This window comes from Myotis davidii, unplaced genomic scaffold (assembly GCF_000327345.1).
Source record: "Myotis davidii unplaced genomic scaffold, ASM32734v1 scaffold2454, whole genome shotgun sequence".
Taxonomy (NCBI): domain Eukaryota; kingdom Metazoa; phylum Chordata; class Mammalia; order Chiroptera; family Vespertilionidae; genus Myotis; species Myotis davidii.
In genome coordinates, this window is record NW_006285509.1 from 64,985 (window position 1) to 72,251 (window position 7,267).

The window sequence follows — 7,267 nt, forward strand, 5'->3', positions numbered from 1 at the left end:
CAAGGTCCAATGTGTAGAGACTGAAGTGATGACACTAAGTGCTGAGGCCTACCTATGGGTTGCTGAAGCCATACTGAAATTCTGAGCACCCCTGAGAGGAAAAGGGAAAGATAAGGCATGCGGGGCCTGGTGTCAGGTGCACAGGGGGGCTGGCTGCAGGCCGCCCTTTCCTGTTGCAGGATCTCCGGTTGCTCATCCCTGGCAGGGGCTGCCAGGGAACAGGTGGGCGTCTGCCTCTTCCCTGCCTCCCTCCGGCTTCTCGGATCACTGGCAGGGGGGCGGGCAAAGGCAGCCGGTTCTCTGATCCAAGGCCGGGACAGTGCCTCCCGGCTCTTGCCTGCCGCCTGTGTTTCCAATCACCATCCTTCCCCTATGGTCTCCCATCATTGCCCTTATGTATGCAAATTAACCGCCATCTTTGTTGGCACTTAACTGCCATCTTGGTTGGCAGTTAATTTGCATATCGCCCTGATTAGCCAATGGGAAGGGTAGTGGTCATACGCTAATTACCATGTTTCTCTTTTATTAGATAGGATATGTATTAGTAGGAATAGAAGATGACAGGAAGCAAGACAGCAATGAGGAAGAGAGTGTGAGTCAGGGAGCAAAAGGGGTGTGTGTGGACATGTGTGGTGTGAATGTGTGTGAGTGAGGGACAGTTAGACCTTCAGGACTTTTGGGGGCTCACAGACCAGGCTCCCCTAGAATGAGCGCCTCTGCTACCACTGAAATCACATCTGGGGTAGCCTACTCTGACAGAAGCAATGCTATCTTGAAGGGGAGAGCTATTGTGACAAGAAGCCCAGCCTCACCACCAGCCAGCCTGGACTCAGACATAACCCTGGAGCCTAACGCCACTCTGGCCAAAGACCAGCTACATCAGCTGCAAACACATGGGCACCAGGACTCTAGACTCCCCAGATGCAGGCTCCTGTGGGTCTTGGAGTGCACCCCACTTCCTCCAGGACACTGTGTCAATCATGGGCACCACACATCCCACCAGTGAGTCTCCAACTGCACTGCTCACCTGCCAAGACCACGGTGTTGGCCATTGCCCTGTTCATCATGCAGGTGAGCCTCAGATTGAACTACCTGCACAACTAAACTATGGAGTGAGCCCCAGCCCCACGTGTCTCACAGGTGAGCCACTAACTGGGCCCTTCACTGACCAAGACTGAGGTTTCAGCCCCAAGCCCCACTGTCTCGATGTATGGACCTTCTCTTAGAGGAAAATGGGGAGATAAAGAAACAATCCCAAAGGAAAGGGGCAACAGAAAAGGAATTAAATGAAATAGAGGCATGCAATATGTCAGACAAAATATTCAGAATAAGGGTCAGAGAGTTCCTAAACCAGTTGAATGAGAAAAATTAACAACTTAAGTAAGAATCAACATGAAATAAACAGTGATATATCTACAATAAAAAACACTATGGAAGGTTTCAACTGTAGATTAGAAAAGGCAGAGGATGAAATTAACGAAGTAGAAGAAAGGGCAGGAAAACACTGCCAATATGAACAGCAATTGGAGAAAAAAATGAGAAAGCAGGAGAAGACCCTAAGAAGCATACGTATAATAGGGCTGCTAGACCAACAAGAAGAGGAGCGGGGATTAGAAAACCCATTTGAAGAAAAAATGACAGAAAATTTCTGATTTGGGGAAGAAAAAAGTCACACATGCACAGAGATCCCAAGCAAGATGAACCCAAAAATACCCACAACAAGAAACACCATAGTTACAAACGTTAATGGCAAAGAAAAAATCTTAAGTGCTACAAGAGAGAGACAGAAAGTTACCTACAAGGAAATTCCCATTAGAGTATCAAATTATTTCTCAACAGAAACACATCAGGCCAGAATGGAATGAAGTATAGAAAGTGACACAAAGCAAGGCACTGAATCCAAGAATATTCTATCCACCAAGGCTAGAATTGAACATTGAAGGGGAAATCAGGAGCTTCACAGACAAAAAAAGGCCAAGGGAATTTATCACTACCAAGCCAGCAATGCACGAAAAGGTGAAGGGAATGCTCTTAAAAGAAGAAATACAAAGGCAAGAATGAACACAGGCTTAGAAAATAAAAATGGCAACAAACAAGTACCTATTAATAATAACCTTAAATGTAAATGGATTAAATGCTCCATTAAAAAGACATTACGTGGCTGCATGTTTAAGAAAACATGACCCATACATATGCTATCTATAAGAGATCCACCTCAGAACAAGTGAATCACTACGCTGAAAGTGAAGGAATGGAAAAGTATTTTTCAGACAAATGGAAATGTCTGAGAAACTATCTGGAGTCGCAGTACCTGTATCTGACTAAATAAACCTCAAATTGAAGGCCATAGCAAGAAAAGGAAGGCCAGTTCATAATTCTAAAGGGATCAATACAACAAAAGGATATAACTCTGCTAAACATATATAAAACCAATGCAGGATCATCAAAATAAAAAAAGCCACTTCTAGAAGATATCAAGGAAGAGATTGACAGCAATACAATCATAGTAGGGGACTTCAATACCCCATTGACAGCACTGGATACATCCTCCAGACAAAAAATTAACAAAGAAACAACAAGTCTAAATAACTCACTAGATTAGGTGGACTTGTTTGACATCTTCAGAACATTTGATGCCAAAGCTACAGAATATACATTATTCTCAACTGTACATGGTACATTTTCAAAGATAGAGCACATATTGGGACCCAGACAAAATTTTCCAAATTCAAGTATATTGAAACCATGTCAAGCATCTTCTCAGATTATAATGGCGTAATATAAGAAATCCACTACAATAAAAACAATAAAAAATCAAACACTTGGAGGCTAAATAACATGCTATTAAACAATTATTGGGTTACCAAAGAGATAAAAGAAGAAATTAAAAACATCCTGGAAACAAATGACAATGAAAACACAAAAAATCCAAAATATATGGAACACAGTGAAGGAAGCTCCAAGAGGGAAGTTCAAGGCACTACAGGATTACTTTAAAACAAAAAACAAGAAAAACTTGTAATAAATCATCTAACTATAAAACTTAAAGAGTTAGAAAGCGAGCAGCAAAAAAAGCCCCGAGTGAGCAGAAGGAAAGATATAATAAAGATCAGAGCAGAAATAAATCACATAGAGACAACTAACAGAAACAAACAAAAAAACAAACAAAACACAATACAAAAGATTAAAAAAAAAAAGAACTGATTCTTTGAAAGTATAGACAAACTGATGATACTCTGACCAGGCTCACCAAGAAGTAATGAGAGAGGACCCAAAGAAAATCAGAAATGAAAGAGGAAAAATAGCAACAAACCTCAGAAATATAAAGGAATGTAAAAAGATACTATGAACAACTCTATTCCAACCATTTGGTCAACCTAGAAGAAATGGAGATATTCCTAAAAAAATGTGACCTTCCAAAAATCATTCAAGAATTAAAAAATCTGAATAGGCAGATAACTATGAAGGAAATTGAAGCAGTCATCAAAAAACTTCCAGCAAACAAAAGCCCTGGAACAGATGGCTTCACAGGGAGTTTTACCCAACATTCAAAGAAGAACTAAAACCTATCCTCCACAGACAATTCTCAAAAATTCAAGAGGAAGGCACAATTCCAAACTATTTCTATGAAGCCTGCATAACGGTAATTCGAAAACCTGATAAAGACAGTACAAAGTAAGAGAATTACAGGCCAATATCTCTGATGAACATAGATGCTAAAATCCTCAACAAAATTTTAGCAAATTGGATCCAACATTACTTCAGACAGATCATACAACATGACCAAGTGGGATTTATTCCAGGGATGCAAGGGTGGTACAATATCTGTAAATCAATAATCGTGATACATCACATAAACAAACTGAGAGATAAAAATCACATAATCTTATCAATTGATGCAGAAAAACCATTTGAGAAATGTTTTCCACCATCCTTTCTTGATAAAAACCCTCAGCAAAGTGGGAGTAGAGGTATCATACTTCAACATAATAAAAGCCTTATATGACAAACCTACAGCCAACATCGTACTTAAAGGGCAAAAACTAAAACCATTTCCTTAAGAACAGGAACAAGGCAGGTTAGCCCACTCTCATCACTCCTATTCGACATAGTACTGGAAGTGCTAGCCATAGCTATCAGACAAGAAGAAACAAAAGGCTTTTAAATTGGAAAAGAAGAAGTAAAACTGCCATTATTTGCAGATGACATGATATTGTACATAGAATACCCTAAAGACTCCATCAAAAAATTTCTAGACTTAATAAATGAATTTGGCAATGTAGCAGGATACAATATTAACACCCAGAAATCTGTGGCTTTTTTATACACCAATAATTAACTCACAGAAAGAGAAAATAAAAACACAATGTCATTTACCATTGCACCTAAAAAAATTCAGAAACCTAAGCAAAAACTTAACCAAGGAGGTAAATGACTTGGAAAACTACAGGACAGGAAGAACATACCATGTTCATGGGTTGGTAGAATCAACATCCTTACAATGTCCATACTACCCGAAGCAATTTATAGATTCAATGCAATCTTCATTAAAATACTAATGGCATATATCAAAGACCTAGAACAAACTCTCCAAAAATTCATCTGGAATAAAAAAAAGATCGCAAATCACCTCAGTAATTCTGAGAAAGAAGAATAAAGATGGAGGAATTACAATACTAGATAACAAGGTACATTACAAAAACACTATTCTTAAAACTTCTTAATAATGGTACAAGAACAGATTTATAGAAAAATGGAACACAAAAGAGAACCCAGAAATCAACCCAAGCCATTATGCTCAATTAATACTTGACAAAAGAGGCAAGAGCATACAATGGAGTCAAGAAAGTCTCTTCAATGAATGGTACTGGTAAATTTGGTCAGATACATACAAAAAAATGAAACTAGGTCACCAACTTACACCATACACAAAAATAAACTCAAAATGGTTAAAGGACTTAAATGTAAAATGGGAAACCATAAAAATCTTAGAAGAATCCCTTAGGCAGAAAAATATCAGACATATACTGAAGCAATATCTTTACTGATACAACTCCTAGGGCAATGGAAACTAAGGAGAAAATAAACAAGTAAGACTACATCAAAATACAAAGCTTTTGCACAGCAAAAGAAACCATCAACAAAACAACAAGAAAGCCCATTGCATGAGAGAACATATTTGCCAATGTTATCTCTGATAAGGTTTTATTCTCCAACATTTAGAAGGAACTCATAGAACTTATCAAAAGTAAGATAGACAATCTAATAAAAAAAATGAACAACGGACCTAAATAGATACTTTTCAAATGAGAACATACAGAAGGCCAAGAGACATATGAAAACAAGTTCAAAGTCACTAATTATCCAAGAGATGCAAATCAAAACAAAAATGATGTACCATCTCACACCTGTCAGAATGGCTATCATTAACAAATCAATAAATGACAAGTAATGGCGAGGATGTGGAGAAAAAGGAACCCTCTTGAACTGTTGGTGGGAATGCAGACTGGTGCAGCCACTGTGGAGAACAGTATGGAGTTTCTTCAAAAAACTAAAAATGAAACTCCCATTTGACCCAGTGATCCCACTTCTAGGAATATATCCCTAGAAACACCAATCAGAAAGGATATATGCACCCTTATGTTCCTAGCAGCACAATTTACAGCATCTAAGATTTGGAATCAGCCTAAGCGCCCACAGCAGATGAGTGGATTAAAAAACTGTGGTATATCTACACAATGAAATACTACACTGCTATAAAAAGAAAGGAACTGATACCATTTACAACAGCATGGATGGACCTGGAGAGCATTATGCTTAAGCAAAATAAGTCAGTCAGTGAAAGATAAATATCACATTATCTCACTCATTTGTGTAATATAATGAACAATATAAACTGATGAACAAAAACAGATCCAGAGACGGAGAAGCATCAATCAGACTGTCAAACCTCAGAAGGAAGGTAGGGGAGGGTAGAGGTGAGGAGAAGAGATCAACCAAAGGACTTGTATGCATGCACATAAGCCTATCCAATGGACACAGACACTAGGGGTTGAGGGCATGAGCAGGGAGTGTCTGGGGCAATGAGGGGGCGGGATAAGGACACATATGTAATACCTCAATCAATAAAAAAAATTTAAAAAAGAAATTTAAAAAATTCTACATGTGATTGAGATCATGTGATACTTGTCTTTCTCTGACTTGCTTCTTTTGTAGTAATATCTTCTGGTGAACAGAAGTTTCTAATTTTATAAATCCCTATTTAAGTTTTTCTCTTTTATGGTTAGGGCTCATTTTGTAGTGTTTATGAAGTATTTGCTTAACTGAAAGACAAAAATATAGTCTATGATTTACTCTAGAAGTTATGTTTGTTACCTTTTCCTTTTAGGTCACTTAGGTCTATGCTAATCTTTGATTTGTGGGTGTGGTGTGAGGTAGAAGTCAAGATTTATATTATGTCATAGGGATATATAAATTGCTGCAGCACCACTTATAAAAAAGATATATATATATTAGAGGCCCGGTGCACAAAAATTTGTGCACTTGGGGGGGGCGGGGATCCCTCAGCCCAGCCTGTGCCCTCTCGCAGTCTAGGACCCCTTGGGAGATGTTCACCTGCTGGCTTAGGCCCGCTCCCAGGGGGATTGGGCCCAAGCTGGTAGTCATAGTGACCAGTCATTCCCAGTTGTTCTGCTGTTAGGGTCAATTTGCATATTACCCTTTTATTATATAGGATAGAGGCCTGTTGCATAGGTTGGGGTCAGCTGGTTTGCCCTGAAGGGTGTCCCGGATCAGTGTGGGGTCCCGCTGGGGTGCCTGGCCAGCCTGGGTGAGGGGCTCAGGGCTGTTTTCATACTGGACAAAGCCCCTTCAGGGTGGGGGTACCCGCTGGGGTGACTGGTCAGCCTGGGAGAGGGGCTGATACCTGTTTACAGGCTGGTCACAGCCCCTTCAGGGTGGGGGGCCCCATTGGGGTGCCTGGCCAGCCTGGTTGAGGGGCTTATGGCTGTTTGCAGGCTGGCCACAGACCCTTCAGGGTAGGGGTCCCCTTTGGGGTGCCTGGATAGCCTGGGTGAGGGGCTGAGATCCATTTTCAAGCTGGCACAGCCCTCAGCCACTTAAGGTACCAGTGGAGGCTGGCTGAAAGCAGGTATTGGGGATTTATTTATCTTCTATAATTGAAACTTTGTTGCCTTGAGCGGAAGCCTCAGCCATCCTGGAAGCTTGGCTTCCACCATCACCAAGGAAACCAAGCCTCCTGCTTGCT